The sequence below is a fragment of the Ursus arctos genome, unplaced genomic scaffold (assembly GCF_023065955.2).
Source record: "Ursus arctos isolate Adak ecotype North America unplaced genomic scaffold, UrsArc2.0 scaffold_7, whole genome shotgun sequence".
In the NCBI taxonomy this organism is placed as follows: domain Eukaryota; kingdom Metazoa; phylum Chordata; class Mammalia; order Carnivora; family Ursidae; genus Ursus; species Ursus arctos.
Window position 1 is genome coordinate 42928290 of NW_026623089.1, and position 19115 is coordinate 42947404.

General features: G+C 39.3%; 1 protein-coding gene across 7 annotated transcripts in view; it reads right to left on the reverse strand.

Annotated features, from left to right (window-relative positions):
- CCSER2 (coiled-coil serine rich protein 2) overlaps positions 1-18277 on the reverse strand; it is a 185489-nt gene extending 167212 nt beyond the window's left edge. For 5 of the 7 annotated variants that reach the window (XM_057308887.1, XM_057308886.1, XM_057308885.1 and 2 more), the window contains exon 1: positions 18020-18243. The gene's annotated coding sequence lies outside the window, so the exon portion shown is untranslated. Of the gene's footprint in view, positions 1-18019 lie in introns of all 7 variants that reach the window. The other 2 variants (XM_026504584.4, XM_026504585.4) reach the window with 2 other exon arrangements.
- Positions 18278-19115: the final 838 nt, after the last annotated feature.

The following is a 19115-nucleotide window of genomic DNA, read 5'->3' on the forward strand; positions in this document are numbered from 1 at the left end:
GCAATTTTAGCTGATGAGTTCAAAGGGGTTAACAGTGTGATAAGGCCACAAAACAAGCAATCTTAGACTACACTAGAAGAAACACAGTATCATAATCAGAGAAGTTAATGCAGACTATTGAAGGCTCACTTACCTCTAGCTGGAATGACACTAACAGTTCTTAGCATTACATTTTCCCCTTATTAAACTAACTATAAACTAGTGAGTTGGCTATAACTAGATATGATTTAACATTTTACTTATTAAGTTATTTTAAAGTATTTCTCGCATTACTCTAGTTACATTTATCTTTTCAATAGCTATAATATATTACATTGAGATAATAAGCTTAAGTCATTTAATCACAAATTACTAGACTAAAGATAAGACCATCTTTATTCTTCAATATACCACTTTTAGAGTCACCCTGACAAAATGGATATATACAGAGGGGATAAGGGTGAAGAACCATGTTACATAATGCAAAGCATTTACAAATGTTTTAGCCTAACCAACAGAATATATGATTGTTACTATTGAATAGTTTAAGGTGTCAGAGAGGCACAGAACTAGGTTCAATGGATAAAAATAACAGAAAGGCAGTTTTCAGCTCAAAGTAAACCTTTCAAACTATAAGAATTACTCAACAAGGTAATGCACTACCACATAAAACACTAAGCTGTGCATCTGAAAACATTCGAAAACAAGCTGAATAATCACTTGCCAGAGAGAGTGCAGACTCTTACACTGAATGGGCAGTAGGACCAGATAACCTCTCATGTTTCCTTTCACTAAGCATATTCAAATATTTAATCTCCTGCCATGTTCCCAGCAATGTGCTAGGTGCTAAGTATACAACAGATGACAAAATACACATGGCCTCTATGGTTTTTGCAATTACAGTCTAGTGTAGGAGACAGAGAAAAAGAGGGGAAAAAAACAGGCAAAAAAGTAACTACAAATCATAAGTCCTGTTGAAGGAAAACAACAAAATGCTCTAAGGAGAAAAACAGAAGAATGGGCATCAAGGAAGGCATCTTAGAGGAAAAATATTGAAGTTATAACCTAAAGAAAGAAGAGCTAGCTAGACTCTAGTGCTCTGGCCCAACGAAAGGCCACTGAAGGTTCTGAGGAGAGTGACATGATCTGATTTTCTTTTCTAAAAAATAATTCTGGTTGCTTTGTGGCAAATGAATTGGAAGGGAGAAAACACGGAAGCAGGGAAATTAGTTAAGAACCTAGGTAGGAAGGAGCCCAGATGACAAATGATGATGGACTGGGCAGGTTGAAATAGATGGATAGAAAGTAGTAGAAGAGTTGAAGATGCAGGCAGGGCTAAACAGGCGCTATAGCACTTGGTGATAGATTAAATGCAAGGGATGAGGAAAAAGGGAAAGAGAAAAATCAAGAATGACTCTCAGGTTTCTGGCCTGAACAACTAATCAAATGGTGCTGCCATTTTCTGAAATGTAAAGAATGGGGGAGAGAGATTTGGAGTAAAAGGGGAATCCAACTTTAAGTTTCTATGATTTTCTTTAGACCCTTAATAAAAACTTTCTATTAAAAAAATCTCATTATTCATTTTCTGCTCTTTAAAAGCCAGTCTGTGTAAGGGTAGAAACGCTATAAAGGAGACTTGGTTGGTGAAAATTAAAAAAAAATTGGAATACAAATTATTGTATTTGTACAATTATTGTACCAGTGCTAAATTTAATAAGTCCATAACTGCATAGCAATTAGATTTCTTTTTTTTTTAATCCCTATTCTTAGGAAATACATGTGGAGGTATTTTGGGGTAAAATATGCAACTTACTCTCAAATGCCTGGGGGGTATGTGCATGCATGTGTGTACAAGAGACCATTTATATGTATATAGACATATATGTATATGCATATATAAATACATGTATATGGAAGAGAGGAAATGATAAACAGCATAAAATTTTGACAATAGGTGAATTTGGATTAAGACTATTTGAATATTCTTTGTACTATTTTCATTCCCGCAACTGTCCTCTGAGTATGAAATTATTTCCAAATTTTAAAAAAATGTTAAGCAGTCAATACTACACTTATCTTATTCATGCTAACTAATTCTAATTCTTTTCGATCCATCTCATATGTATTTCCCCCCAACCAGCCATCCTTCTTTTCCATTACCAAGAGTAGTGTCCCCATCAGGGAGGCAAGCAGCATACACAATAGCTCCACAAAGACAGCATGACAAGAAGTCGGGGCTATAACAACAGACTTCTTGCAATTTGCAATTTCCCATGACATACAGTATCTGTACCTCTGCTCTCTGGAATGTATTAAGTCCTATGGCCTGATCTATATCAGGCTGCTAGATGACAGCTCTAAGGTTCTGTATTTTTGCTTCTCATGTAATAAATAGCAATAAAGCTCACTACAGAATGAGCATGGTCATGTGACACATGCCTGGATTAAGTGCTCCTCCTGTATGCTCCCATACATCTCCGGGTATAGCAACTGTCACCCTATTTTACTTTTAAAATCATATCTACATGTGTTCTACTTTCTTTACAAACTGTGAGTTCCTTGAGAACAAGGACCACAATATATTTGGGTTTTTTCAATTCCTAAAGACTATCATAATATGTAGAAAAAACATTCAATGAAAGCTAATGAGTGAAAAAATGAAAGTTACTGAAAAAAATCTAAATATGTATGACTGCAGTTTTACTAGAAGGTATTCTATTTCTTCCCCTTGGACATAGCAGTACATAGAATAAGTCTTACTCTAATTCCATAGTAAGGGAGACATAATATCTAAGTGTTGCTGATAAAGAACTGAAAATGCCAGTAACACTATGCACAAGTACTGTTTACTTCAACAACACAAGTAATTGTAATTTTATAAAATATGATTAATTAAAAAGTAAAAGGGTATTGTAGGCTGATGCCTAAGCACCAACTACACCTTAAAATCAAAGTACATTTATATTTAACCTATACTCGCTACTGGCCAATCAATGCAAGGAACAGTTCAGTGACAAGAAAATACATGTCATAATATTTTAGGCAGAACTTTGTTCCTTATTATCAAAGAGTCTTTAAGTAAAATTATGTAAGGTAAGAATATTCAACTTAGTAAACAAATTAAAAACTAATAATTTTACTGTGAAAGGCAGCATTTTTTAAATGCTATAATTAATCTTGCCGAAGAATGTATGATTAAATGAGAATATACATTAAGTACTCCAAAAACAAAATTATAAAGCAGATATGCATCCTTAAGCAAAATGACTATACGTTAACATTTCAAATGTCCCAACTATCAAATGCTAAAACACCAAATGCTTAAAAGATACTTCTGAACTTGTAAAATTAACAAAACTTAGTTGAGTCCCTAGTAGGTTCTGACATTCTTTCAGCACTTAGGGCAGAACCCAGAGATTCAAATCCAAACAACTCAAATCTCCTTCCAGTCCCTTAGACATTAGCTCTTCCTCTGTTTCAAGCCTAGTACTGTTTTTAGATCTATTTGTGCTTTATATCACGTCCCTCCTGCACTCCTGAGAGCTTCCTGATACTTGGCACATTTTCCCTGTGTGCTGCCCAAAGTTACTGCTCTGGACTCATCTTGAGTTGCCCAAATACTCCAGCCCCATCTGGAGAACAGTAGGCAGCCAGCTCAGCCATTAGATCCCCGGCAATGGTGAGCATGTGCCTCTAACCATCCTCTTCTGCTTTCTCCAATTAATGAAAGAAAGAATACAATGTCTCCTACCCAGCTGGGTACTCCATCTACATCCTTTCTGTCTACTTTTCTAGTTCCCTTTATTTTCCCAACTCATAGAATATAATGCACATGTCGAATTTATTGGGGGGGGGGGGGGACAGAGGTAGAGAGAGAGAATCCCAAGAAAGCTCCACATCAAGTGCAGAGCTCAAAGCAGGGCTCGACCTCACAACCCTGAGACCATGACCTGAGCCAAAATCAAGAGTTAGACACATAACTAAGCCACCCAGATGCCCCGCACATGTCAATTTTTAATAATTCTCAAATCCATCCTGTCTTCTTCAACACAACTTAATCTAGACTTTTATCATCTCTGCCCAGTATTCTAGCATAAATCTCCTTAATTCCCTTCCTTCAGCTTCCTCTCCTTAATCCACCCTTTATACTTTTCCCAAACAAATTATAAACCCGATCATGTCACTCTTCAATTTAAAACCCTTCAATGCCCCCCCCCCCAAAAAAAAGGCGTTAAAACAGTACTAACAACAGCAGCTGGTACCTATTGAGCACCTGTGTACCAGGTACCTGCATTACCTTATTTAAATCTCATAACAATCCTGCAACATAGGTATCTTTATTATTCTGATTTTGCAGATTTAAGGAAATTGAAACATGGAGAAATCACATTGTCTATCCACAGACACACAGATAGTAAGCAAGTACAGCTAAGATTACAAAGGCCTTCCAAATATGGCTTTGGTATTCCTTTGCAGCTGTTCTCTCCTACCACTACCCAATAAACCCTGCCTTCCACTCATGCCAAACTACCCAAGGATCCATTCCCAAACTGATCTTTCAGGACTCCTTACTACAGTACACACTACTCCCTTAGCTCAAAATGCCACTCTGGTCTACGTTGAGAACTCTCTCTGAAGCCTTTTTCCTTTCTTTCCTCCACAGAAGAACTCCTAGCCAGAACAGTATAACCCAAAATGACACACACACCCCATTCTCAACTTCAGAATGCTACAATACAGAATGCTCAAATAGATTTTCCAAGGTAACTTCTAAGTGAGAATCTAGTGCTAGCCTCATAAACCCGAAATTCACTGGAAAATTAATAAAGATCAACAATACAGCAACAGCAAAAGCTAATAAAAAGACAATTAATAACTTGGCAAAATATTTGCAATATATAAAATTCAATTATTTTAAAATATATGTTAACTCATTCAGAATATAAGCGACTCAAGTATGTTATCTAAAATTTAAATTAAAAAAAGGAAAAAAGAATATAAAGGACTCAAGTTTTAAAGTACTTTCTTCTGCAAATTTGACTTCTAATGTTACAAGCAAGACAAATTCTATCTAAAATCTATTAGCAAACCAAGAAAAAATTTAAAAAACTAAAGAGTTCTTCTTTGACTATATCTGAATTCAGAAAATAATGACTTAATACTAAAGGACTTGTGCTTATGAAATATATTAGATGACCTAGAGGTAGTAAGTATGGTACCACATCTGTAGCATCAGCACATTAGGCCAGTATCTTCCAGGAACATGCAAGAATGGTATCAGGAGTCTCTCCTGGGTACTAACTGATGGTTAAACAACATCTCTTCAAAGTACTACTCAAATATGTTAGCTTATAATTCCCCACACTAAAATTCTCACTTTTGTCTATTCATAGTCTCAAGATCCTTCCATAGTTAACTGCTCTTTAACTGGCATTTGAACACAAAGCACCAAACGTTACTTTCAAACTTATTTTTTTTTTATTAATAATGATTTTTTATTATATTATGTTAGTCACCATACAGTACATCCCCGGTTTTCGATGTAAGGCTCGATGATTCATTAGTTGTGTATAACACCCAGTGCACCATGCAATATGTGCCCTCTACTTTCAAACTTATAATATCTTTTCTAGTTCATTAAGAAAATGTCCTATAAGATCACTTCTGGTACTTGTCCCAGCCAGACCTCTGTCTCCCTATATCTTTCCTTGCTTTTTCCCTTTAATTCTTAGAAAAAAAATTCTTAATCCTTAAGCAAACTTGTACAAAGCATAAATTATTTAACAATACCATTTTATAGAGATACTAAGAAACTGACCTTTAATGGATACACAAAGATTAATGGATTTTTTTTTAAGATTTTATTTATTTATTTGACAGAGAAAGACAGTGAGAGAGGGAACACAAGCAAGCGGAGTGTGAGAGGGAGAAGCAGGCTTCCTGACAAGCAGGGAGCCTGATGCAGGGCTCAATCCCAGGACTCTGGGATCATGACTGAGCTGAAGGCAGACGCTTAACGGCTGAGCCACCCAGGGCCCCTGAAGACACAAAAATTAATCCATGGTTGAGGTGCTATTCTAGGGTAGCAGACACAAAATTATTTTGCCTTTGGCATTCCTCCAGAATGCAATCAACATGCATTTCTTATACAACATCCAGGATCAGGCAAAAGACTTACTTTAAAGGGACTTTTTACAATGGTCTACTCAGGATTATAGAGCCTGGCCCAAGGAAACAGTAAAGGGAATGGAGAGAGAACAACTCCAACAACAGCAGGACTTCCCAGCTAATGGAAAATGAGGGATAGGAGACCAGAAGTCAGGATGATTCCCAGGTTTATAATTTGAGTAACTGAGTGACTGGCAGCATCATTAACCAAGATAGGAAAATGAGGTGAATACACGAGTCTGGAGAAAAACACATACTTAATTTTTGATGTTTTTAAGTTTCAGGTTTTCTGCTAGACAATCAGGTGGGCATTCTAAGTAGCTCACCTAAGGACTGGAGTGCTCAAGAGGAAAACAGGGCTGAAGAAATGAATACAAAGGAGATAATGAAAAATAACCTGTGTTCCAAGAAAGCATGACAGAATGAAGACAAAAAGGCCAGACTGAAAACCCTGGGAAACACGAACATTTAGGGATGGGTTCAGTAAAGACAGCTGAGAAAGAATAGGTAAGAAAGAGAAACAGGAGTGATGTCATGAAGGCAGAGAGGGTGTTACGAACATTGGCATGATCATCTAAAAGGTTCACACTAGATTTAACAACTAGGAACTACATCCAAGTACAGATACAATTTCAGTAAGTAGAAACATCCTGATCCTGGATGTTGTACCAAGAGTAACAACACTGCTGGGATGGCAGAATGGCTCAAACGAGGCAAAAAAGGAAAAGTATGAAGTGTTTTTGGAACAGAATGTAGAAGGGTTTTGCTGGAATGGAGAGTTCATGCAGGAGAAGAGAAGAAAGAAAGTCTGGGCCAAAGCCTTTGCATTCCAGATTGTATTCTATTTTGGATTTTATTCCACAAGCAGGAAGAAGAAAGACTAGTAGCTTTTTTTTTTTCTTTTAAAGACAACGAATCAATCTGATGACAGGATTCATGATGAACTGTAATGACAAGAGAGGTAAGGCAAGACAAACTATTAAGCAGTCTTAAAATTATCTAGGGCCTGAAAGAGGTTGGTAGTATCCAAAGTAAGAATTAAGGAGTATATAAAAGAGAGATGTTCTCTACTCCCGATGTGCCCTAGATATTCCACTATTCCTATATTACTATACTCCTCGTGTACAACAATAATTTGTAGACTGAGACCTTCTCTTATTCAGCCTCTCATCACGAGTACTAACATATCAGGAACAAGGGAAATGGCCAAAAAATGTTTGCTGAATTAGAACAGAACTCAGTAACGGTAAGATACAGAAGTGAGACTTAAAAATACTACACAGAAACTTAAGTAACTTACAAGACAATGCTACAGAAAATACTAATGTAGAAGTCAAGATCAAGTTTAAAATGAGTTTAAGATATGTTTAGGGTAGAGAGGGTGAGTAAGGATAGCCAAATAGAAACATCGAAGAGAAAAAATTGAAACCACAGAGGAAAAATATTCAGATATTCAGACAAAAAAAAGATCTGAGATACATAGTGAAATCAACAAATCTCATTATTTGCTCAGAACAAATATTTAATAAAATATTAACTTCCTAAGACACTTTGTATGTGACTCTGTCTTTAAGAATGCTATCTGGGGGCGCATGGGTGGCTCAGTTGGTTAAGTGTCTGCCTTTAGCTCAGGTCATGATCCCAGGGTCCCGGGATCGAGCCCATCATCAGTCTCCCTGCTCAGCGGGGAGCCTGCTTCTCTCTCTCCCTCTGCCTCTCCCCCAGCTTGTGCTCATGCTCTCTCTCTCTCTCTCAAATAAATAACTTAAATCTTAAAAAAAAAAAAAAAATTGCTCATTTGTATAATCTTTACAAATTAAATTGATGTAAAAAGCCCAACCAAATGGGTCAATCAAAACTGGGTCAGTGTTGAATAATCGTCTGCTTTACTCAATCATTCATTCAACAAAAATTTATTGACTGACTCTAAGTTTGGTGTTGAGGCAAGTGAGACCACCCATGACAGCAAACAGATTAAAATACAGCAAATACTACAACAAAATAACTGCAAAATGTTACAGGAATACAGGTAACAGAGAATACAATGGAGGAGCGGTAGAGGTGGCATGGTAAAAATATGCCCAGAAGGTTTCCTAGAAGAGGAGACTTTTATTTGGGTTTTTAAAAAGACGAACTGATTTAGCAAAGTATCTAAGAAGTTGGATGGTATTCTGGAAAAAAGGAGTATTACATGCAAAAGCATAGAGATGTCAAAGAGTTTCTCGTCTTCATAGAACCATGACGGAAGATAACGGCCACATCAAATGGATGACTTTCTGTACACCAACAGCCAATATGACCACTATCCTGTGATAAGAAACATCAGATATGCATTAGAACCCAGTAAGGAGCACTCCAAACCCCTAAAGCGGAGTGCAGGTACAGGCAGGAGGTAGGCTAGAAGCAAAAAAAAAAAGGTGTCTGACTTCCGTAGACAATAGAAAGCCACAAAAGATTTTTAAGCAACAATAAGACCTTATCAGATCTGTTTCAGAAATTCAAAAGTCAGTAGTATGGATAAGTGGCTAAGGGAAGAAAATCTGGAGGGAGACCAATGAAGAAGATTAAAAAGCAACTGCAGTAATGCTTCAGCACTAAATACTGACAACTACTTACTCAAACATAAATGAACCACAGAAGGAGGCATATAAAGTAGTGTAACTATAATATGGGCTTTCAACATAAGTTTCTGAGCTCATCTCAAACATCAACTCAATAATCAGAAGCAATTACAGAATAAGTGTGGTCAGGTACATTAGAAAAAAAGGAAAAAGAATGGCCATCAAATCTTTCTCTTAAAAATACCTGACTTACATTTTAAGAAGTTTTCTTTTTAATTAAATAATTTTTTTTCCTTTTTTAAAAAGCATTTCACAGTAAAACTACCACATCGGACAGAGATTACCAAAACAGAATTTAGAACCACAGGGCATGCACTGTGCAGAACTGCTGAGAACGATAAACAGGGAAAAGTTACCAGACAAAAATAGGTTAGCAAAAAACAAAACAAAACAAACAAACAAAAAACCAAAAAACACAATCTTTATTACTTACGTATAAAACCTAGTTTTGAACTGATAAAAATTCATCAAGTTGGGGGTAGGAGGTTCTCCTTAACACCTCTCCCCACTAGCCACTGTCTTAATTTGAAAGAAATAGGTCAATACATAATGACGTATATATGATAATGACAGACCCTGGGTTCACAAATTAGGATTAAATTAATTTCATTTATTTTTCAAAGAAATAGCTCCTTTATTTTTTTCTCTCTCTATTGGATCATTACATCAACTAAAAGCACCCATCTTTAAAAAAATAACAATTCCTTGTCTCCACATCCCCTCTAGCTATCACCCTGTTTTTCTCATCTTCAGTTTATAGCAAACTCCTTGAAAGAATTAGTTGTTTCCAATTCGTCTCCTACAGTTCTCTTTTAAACCCCCCTCCAATAAAGTCTTCATCACCACTAATCTGCCAGGAACTTGTTACAGTCACCAATGATTTTCATACTGTTAAATCTAATGGTCACATCCTAGTCATGGATCTAATAACATCTGACACAGCTGTTCACTCAGCTGTTCACTCACTCCCTCCTCCTTAAAACATTTACTTGGCTTCAGGGATACCATTCACTCTTAATTCTCCTCCTCCTTCATGGAGTGCTTCTTACTCTTATTCTCTTAGCTCTAGCTCTTCCTCTCCCTCTCCCTGTCAACATTACAGGATCCTAAGGCAAAATCTTTGGGCTTCTTCTCCAGCCACACTTCCTTCCTAGATTATCCTAATTCAGTTCCCAGGGTACTTAACACACTATGCCAATGACTGGAAATATGTATCTCCAGCCCACACCTCTGGCCTGAATTGCAGACTCACGTATACCTCATTGTCTGGACAATCATTATCTCCCACCTTGAATTGCTGCTGGAGCCTCCTGAATGATCTCATTATACCTAGCCTCAGATATTCTGTACATAACTGTTGAGAGGTCTATTTAAAACAAGTCAAAACCTTTCAGTGCGGGGCGCCTGGGTGGCTCAGTCGTTAAGCGCCTGCCTTCAGCTCAGGTCATGATCCCAGGGTCCTGAGATCCAGCCCCACATGAGGCTCCCTGCTCAGCGGGAAGCCTGCTTCTCCCTCTCCCACTCCCCCTGCTTGTGTTCCCTCTCTCGCTGTCAAATAAATAAATAAAATCTTTAAAAACAAACAAACAAAAAAACCTTCCAGTGCTTCCCACCTTCAGAATAAAAGCCAAAGTCCTACTGGCCTACAAGGCCATATATGATCTATCATGCACCCCTCTCCCAGTACCACCTATGGCCCCCCACCTCATCTTCCACTAATCATGCCCCTCAATGCTTCCAGTGATCTACTTGCCACTCCTCAAATAAGGCAAGCATGATTCAGCTACAAGATATTTGCCCTCATTTCATCTTCTTCACTCTCCCCTAATATCTGCACAGATCAGATCACAATCTCACTTCTTCCATATAACTGTTCAAATACCATTCATCATTGCAGCCTTCTCTAATCATCTTATATAAAACAGCACCATCCTCCTTGCATGCTCTCTGCCTTATTCTGCTTTTTCTCCATAGCGCTATAATCAGTGACATATTGCATATATACTTGTTTATTTTCTGTATCTTGTCATTAGAATTAAAGTTCCACAAGGGCAAAAAAATGTGTTTTCTTTACTGCACTATTATTAGCAAGTGCTCAGTGGGTATTTCTTGAATGGATGGATGGCATGAATCAGGAAAATCTAGACTCAGGATCTGGTCTCAAAGCCTGGGTTGAGGAAATTTATTCTGTAGAACTTCTCAAGTCCTGGGAAAATGCTGATTGCCAAAAGCAACCATGAAATGAAAAAAATAAACCTGAAAAAATTTTTAAAAATAAAAGGAAGAATAAGAAAAAAAAAAAAAATGGCCATCTCTGCCTCCCCACTCCCTGGATATGTTTCCTATAACCTGGCCTACCAACTCAGACCAAAATATCACCAGACCAATTTTACACTTAAATAGCTGTTACAAATAGTTCCTCCTTTCTAAACTATGATTGTCAGAGAAAACTGTAACTGCCAACCCCAACACTGGCTGCCAAGACATAATGGTCAGAGAAAGCTCTCAAATTTCCCCAAAGCACTCAGGCTGCAACCAAATACCATTAATATGATGACAACAAAATTCAAAGTACCTTCTGGTGTCTGCCTAAGTTAGCCATCCCTAGTGTATTCTCTAGGGGCTCTGTCATCAAGATTATGGTATTTTGGTACGGGGGGGAGGGGTGTGTTTGAGGAAGCTGGGGGGAGGACAGAGAGAGAAAGGAAGAGAAGCAGGAGAGAGGGAGGGAGGGAAAGAAGGAGGGAGGGAAGAAGAGGCTGGGAGGAGAGGGAGAAAGAGAAGGAATGGGAATTAAGTCAAAGAAACAGGGCCTGAATTTATTTTTTGTATTTTAAAGAGAGGTAGACTGCCAGGGAATGGAAAGCATCTACTAAGCTATACGATATCACATTATAGAAGGACCAAAACCCTGAGACATCCAGCATTCCTCAGCTAAAAAGCTGTCTTGCATCTCCCATTCCCACACATAGAATTGAAGATACAGGGTAGGGGGCCATGACAAATTGGACAGTTGGGAGAGGTGATTGGGGTGAAGAGAGTGGTAACAACTCAGAAAACAAGGAAGAGAAAAGTAACTACCCATTTTGTTTTCTCTTTTCCCCTTCCTATTGTACTTACCAAGTACAGAAAACAGCCAGATGAAAACTGGGAAGAAGGCAGAGAGTGAAGAGTAAGGATGCTCTGAAACAAATAACAGCAGAAGAAATCAAGCACAAATTCCTTCTCTAAGTGGCTCTTTGAAAACCAGTCATATGAAGTAAGTTAGAAACCGACCAAGGAAATTTAAAACAAGCCCCCACACCTTAGATAACTATAGAACTGTATAAAGAGAACAGAGATTCTTAATTATTTGGAATGATGGTCCTGGGGCATGTTTAAGATAAACAATCCTCAAAGATGATCCAACTATATTCAAACTGATCAACATGGAAAAGTAAACAGGTGAAAAACTTCAGCTTTCATTGATCCAGTCTTTAAGAATCCTCTGGCTTCTCAAGGGTTCTAAATCTCAAAACAACCAATCAGAAGTCTTGAAAGTCAGAGAAGTAACTGGGGGAACATTCTGCAATCAACTCAGCAGGGAAGAGCTGAAAACTCACAGATTACCCCTAACAAACTCTGATTTGCCAACACACTTAAAAAGGAAGGAGGGTTCTGACTGGTTGCTCTCATGGGCTGAGTCACATCCCAGCATCAGCACCACCAGCACATGTTAGAAGCTAAAGAAGCAGGAAATCACAGGATACTCTGAGAAAGGTACCGGAGGAAAAAGTAACAAAGTAAAGACAGCTAAGCCATATATAACTGCTGGTCAGAAGCATATCACACTAGGACACAACAACCAGAACTGTTTGTAGCCTGAAGTGGCATTCTGTATTTACTTTTGTGCTAATACTTCCCTCTCAAACTCCTCCCCAGTCTGGCACTGACTGACAGCCAATTTCTATAGCTTCTCTTCCTCCAGGCACTCTTTGATTTAGGTGATTTGGTGTTTCCCACCCCCAATTCAGTCTTCTGCCTTCTCCCTGTATTAGCTCATCCCGTATTAGATCATTCCTTCTACTCAGTCCCTGTCCTTGAAAAGCACATAATCCAGTGGGGTAAGCAGACGTGTCACTAGATTAGATGCAATACATCACACAGTCAATCCTATGAAAGAAATATAACAAGGTGCTGGAAGCATGTATTCATCTGTCATTACCCTACTCCATATCTTCCAAATCAACACTCCAGTTTCCCACTCTCTTATAAATCAGTTACTAAGTCCTGTATCTTTCCATAATATCCCCTGATCTCCAAATTCACTTTGCATTTCAGGCTTCATTTCTCAATATGACCTATTCAGCCACTTCCTATCAGAAACAATTCAATATATTTCCACACCACCACATCAGCCAACTCCCTAAAAGCCATACCCTATCATCCCCTTGCTTTGAAACATCTAATATCTTTCCAATGCCTACAAGATAAAGTTCAAATCCTTAGCATAGAAAAGAAGATAATACAATTCTCAAACAGAGCCTTTTAAAAGTAGGCAGACTGAGCTCCAGTTCCATGGCTTACCAGCTGTGTTACCTTTGGCAGGTCCCTTTACCTTTCCAAGTTTCCTCATTTGCAAAGTGAGGATATGAAAACAACCTACCCATGGTTGTTATGAGAATTAAGTAAGCAACTCCATGCCAAGTACCAGCACAGTATCTAGCATTCAATCAATGTTAACTACTATCCTGGGATATCTCATCTATCTAGAATGCCTCACTCCCCAAAGGAAGCAGACAAACAAAGTTTTACTCTCATATATTTTAGAATGATTAACAGTAAGAGTTAAATCAGAAATGACCTTCTGGTTAACCATGAACCAACAAAAACTTCAATTAACCAAAATTTGCTTTCCTGAAATTTTTGTCTGTCAAAATTTACTATAATTTATTTAAAAACAAGTACCCATTTATTTAAAAAAATAACTAGATTAGTTTTGTTTTGTTTCCTATTCAAGTTCAGGAAGGAAAAAAGCAGCTGCTTACCAAAGGAAACTCAGATATTTATAGATTCTCTATTATAGTATAAAATCCACCTAAACTAAAATCAATCCCAACTGTATATATAATTTTCTAAAGCTATATACATAAAACAAACTCTAGAAGCTTAAGAAACTAAAAGTGTATATCAGATAGATGGTAGAGTGACATTCATTCTTAGACCTCATGATCAAAAGATGAAATCACAAAAATTTTTTGTAAGTCAGTGATTTTAATAATTTTAAAAACTGCCAAATCCACAATAATAACAACAAAACAGATTAGACACATATTTTAAGAGATTCATATATTTATGATGTTAAGTGCCAATGAAAATTGGTAGAAAGACTCCAATAAATTTATGGGCAAGAGACAATTCATACAAAGGAGAAGGCAAAACTAGAAAAATACTGCATTTGCTTTTCTATTGTGGATAGTGATGTTAGACAGTAGATACCTTTACACCTATTTTTAAAAAACAAACTTTTTTTCTAAGATTTTATTTATATTTGAGGGCAACTCCCTCTCCCTCTACTGTTCCCTCTGCTTGTGCTCTCTCACTCTCTCTGTCAAATAAATAAGTAAATAAAATCTTAAAAAAAAGATTTTATTTATATTTGGGAGAGAGAGAGAGAGATAGTGAGAGAGAGCATGAACAGGGGGGAGAGGGAGAAGCAGGTTCACCACTGAGCAAGGAGCCCGACGTGGGGCTGGATCCCAGGACCCTGTGATCATGACCTGAGCTGAAGGCAGACGCCTAACTGACTGAGCCACCCAGGCACCCCTAAAAAACAAACTTTTAAAAACAAAAACCTATAAAAGTATGATGAAACTAGTCAACTGAACTGCAGGAGGCAGTATAAATCAATAAAAAAAACTTTCAGAAATAAATCCGGCAATATTTTTCAAAAGTGACAAAAACCTTCATACCCTTCAACCTTGTAATTCCCCTTCCTGGGTCTTTTTAGCCTAATGTAAAGAAGCAAAACAGCACAGCTATATGATAACTGCATTAATAGCAAAACAAGAAATAACTTGGATGCCCAACTATTAAAAGTAAGTAACTCCATTTACTGTAACATTGTATAATTTAAATGTACAAAAAAATATAGCAAAAAGAAAACACTAAATATGAAAAAAAATATTAAATATCACATTTATGCTTTGATTATAGTATAAAATCACATACATATGGTGAGAATTTAATGAGAAGAAAAACTAAACTTTTTTTTTTCTTATTTCATCATTAAGTTGTTTGTAAAAATAAAAGCCTGTTGGAGTTGATCAGGCCCCCTACATTAAGTACACATTTCAAAACTGGCTTTTCAGAGACATAAAACCACAACTGTCCATTTTTTCCCCAAAAAAAACCTATCACAGAGGAGTAATCAGATAGGCTCTTCTCACATAGGGACTAGCCATACATGTAATTTTAGCCATGCTACTAGCCATCTGTAACCTTATTACATTAAAATCTCATTTTACCATCAAAACGTAACTGTATGTGGCATCTCCATATGGGAAGCAGAAGCTACTTGTTATGGGGCATCTGGAGAGAAGGCCCCAAGCATTGAGGTTAAAAACTATCCAGCCAATGGAGTAGTGAAGGTCAGGTTTCTTCCCTATCCCCAAATGAATAATCATGTTTCTCACCACTCAAGGGCTCTAAGTTCCTAAGAGTGGCAGCTAAGCATTCATGGAGGGAGAAAATACAAGCTGATTTGTTCTCCCTCTGAAAATTGGCAGCTTCCTCATTTTCCCCAAAAGCACCATGAAATAATGAAAAATACACAAGCATGAGGTCAGAAGATGTGGGGTACAACTGACTCTAAGCAACCTCAAATAAGGCACTTTTCTTTCGAGCTTTAGTTGCTTAATGGGTAAAATTTTTACAGTTGAACCAAATAATTTATTAATTCCTTCAAATTCAACATTCTATTTATAGACCCCTTTACTAATACATGTCTATGACTCTCAAAACCTTCCACTCAGATTGTAGAACAATTATTAAGACTTAAAATTAGGAAACTGGAGGCAAAGGTAAAATAAAGATAGTAAAATCGTATCCCATGTCTGTCCTTTTCTACCTGCATGACCTTGGGCAAATTACTCTGCCTCAAAATAAAGTCCTAAAATCAACGAAGCAGCAATCCTTACTGGCCATGCCTTTTTTAGTTTTGCATCATCAAATGTATTGGTTTTTTGCTGTCATAACTGGGGTTTCATTCCCAACCAGTAACAATTCTGTGTTCTTGGATATTTAAAAGTACCTTGCATATCCATCTTTTCCATGTTTTCTGATACTGAAAGAGATAGCTAACAAAGTTTGACTATGTTAAACCTATATTCAGGATTAAGAGCATTCCTCAAAAATGTAGTCAATAAATAGTTGAGTACCTGTGCGACGTTAACAGTATATGTTAGAGTTGCAAAGGCCCTTCCCTGAAGAAACCCAAAAGTCTTATGGAGACAGACATATAAACTAATCATTACTAACTGACAAATGCTAAACGCAGAATATATGATGCGCTTTTGGATCAGTCAAGACAAGGGGGATAAGATATCTGGGCCATTTTCAGAGGTGATATTTTCAGTAGGTCTTGAAGAGCAAATTGTTTACTAGGCAGAGAAGAATTCTCAACAGAGGGAACAGTGTAAAACCACAAAGGAAGATGTCGTTTTCAGAGAACTCTTAAGTAGTCTTTGTATGGAAAGGCAGGCAAAGTGGTAGAAATGAAATCAGAAATACAAGTTATCAGAAATTGTGAAGGACTTTTACTTTTATCAAACACAGATTATGTAGAGTCACTGACGGACTCAATAACCTATACTGAGTCATCGATGGAAGCAAAGTCCCCTTTCTCTAGCACACAGTCAAAGGAGTTGAGTCAAAGCAACAAACAAAAAAAATGCAGGTCTCAATATGGAAATACAGAATAAATGGCTGGTTGTTGCTGTTGTTTTAAATGGAGAGTTCCTGCTCTTAGAATGGGTACTAGCAGTTTCTTACTATGGCAAATTAATACGACACTGAAGTGAAAGAGTATGAATTATGGCTAAAGGATTCAAGAAAGTGTGTGTTTTTTACCTTAAGATTCTTTGAAGTCAATGTTGTTGAGAACACCAAAGAAAACAACAAAATAATACTAAAGAGCTATAATAAATCACAAGAGGTAAACAGTAGTCTAAGCAGACTGACTTCAGGCGAAACATTCAGGAATGTTTAAATACTTACCATATATTGATTGCACATAAGACATGTTTTGTGCAGAAGGGTATGTTAAATTCCTTTTGGTTAAGGAAGAGCAGCCACCACTAAAATCTTTAGTCTAAAAGATGATGAGGTTTTTTTTAACTGGGAAAATTAATAGGTTCCATCATATTTTAATGCTCAGAAAAAAAGGAGAAAAGGAATGCCTTCTCAAATGGCTACTCTCAAAAGACTAAAGCTCAATTTTTATCTCACCAATGGGAGCAAAATATCCACATTGCAAAATGGGACCACGAAGAGTCCCTGCATCAGTAATTTCCACACTGCTAAGGCCTAGTCTTGCAACTGCAAGCCTAACTGGCTGGGTAGCCTACAAAGATGAATTTGCAATTATTGAAATGCAAACTCAAGCTCAGCCACCGACGAATACCTCAAAGGAATCATTCTTCCTTTGACTTTGATTTAAAAAAAAAAAAGTAGGAGCATAAAAAACAAATATATGTATAAAAACAGCAGATGTCAAAAGGAGAGAAGCAGCATCTGAACCTATGGCAACGGTGTGGTCCACCAAAGTTTGATCTCAGGATGTGTTTTAGGGTGTGTCTTTGTTTTGGCCCAGTAATTAAAAAAAAAAAAAGAAAAGAAACCGTCATTCGGGGCACCCGGGTACTTTCCCCTGTCAACCCTCACAAGCATCCTGGCTCTGAAATCACTGGGTAACTTGGCCTCGCCCTGATTCCTCCTGAGAGAAAGGCACAGTCCCAGCGCCTGAGGCCCCCGGCGCGCCTGTCACAGCCCGGGGGCGGGGGGCGTCCGGCCTCCAGGCTCCACTCCTGCCCCTCCTCAGGCGGCTCGCGGGGAGCTGGAGAAGGTGCCGGGAAGGCGGGAGGCCGGACAGCGTCACTGCCTCACCCCAGGTGCCTGGGCCCGAGACCCACCGCGCCCCCCTCCCTGGACTGTCGTGGGCGCCCGCCCAGCCCCGATTCCGGCCCCGGCTCCCTCTCGACCCCGACTCTCACCGTGCGGAGGTCACGCTGCCTCCTCCGCCGCGGCCCGGCTGCGGGCCACCCAGTGACCTACAGGCCCAAGGACCGCAGGTGAGGCGAGGGGACTGCCCGTCACATCGCCGCCGGCCCCGCCGCCGTATCCGCAGCAGCCAGCATCGCCTCCGCGGCCTGAGGGAGCGCCTGACTCCAGAGACACCGCACCCCCTCCCTCGGCCTGCGCCCGCCCTGGACTCCGCCCTCCAGGGCCCGCGCACCGCGCGCGCGCAACCCCGCCTCCGGGACCCCCGTGCGCAGGCGCAAACCCCACGGGGCCAGGCTCCGCCTTCAGACCCGCCCCCGCTGCCTGACTCCGGCCTCAGCCCACCTCTGGCCCCGCCCCCATCCCGCGCCTGCCTTTCCCAGGCTCCGCCCCCAACTCGGGACCCGCCCCCCCCTCCCCCCCATCCACTGACCTTGCCTCTCTGCCCCCTGACTCAGGTATCTTCTAGGCTGAACCCGTGAAGCCGGCCCTGCGGCTGACCTCAGCCTTAGCTGGCGCCTTGGACTAACAACATTTGCTGCTTGACCACGGTCAAACTTGTCAACTCCACCTCCTGACCCCGAGAAGTTAATAGTCTGAGCTTCAGGACTGACATGGGCTCCTCTCCCACCTTTCAGTGGCGTGAGGATCTCCATCATTGTGTCCATCCCTGTTCCCTGCCCTCCCGTGCTCTGGGGCATGCCTGAACCACGCACCCAACCCACCACACCAAAACACCGGGCCTTGCTGAGGCTGAGGGGAAGGAAGAGGCACCCTCAAGTGCTGAGACTTGCAGCATCTCCAAGGCACCATCAATCTGGGCTCCCTTTGCCAGGAATTGGTTCCTACTCTCCATTGGAACTTCCATCACCCACAGGCCTTCTCCCGTTCCTTTCTCTCTCAGTGGCTGGCTCCGCCATGAGTGCTAGCCTGGAGGTCTCTGAGGTCTGAGTGTTAAAGTCCGCAAGCTGCACTTATGTGGCAAATAGACTAGCTGCTCGCTGAAATCCTTGTGGGCTGCACTTATCAACAGCTCTATTGCAATAAATAACATTTAAGGACAATTCTATTGTTTATTAATGGCTCTTA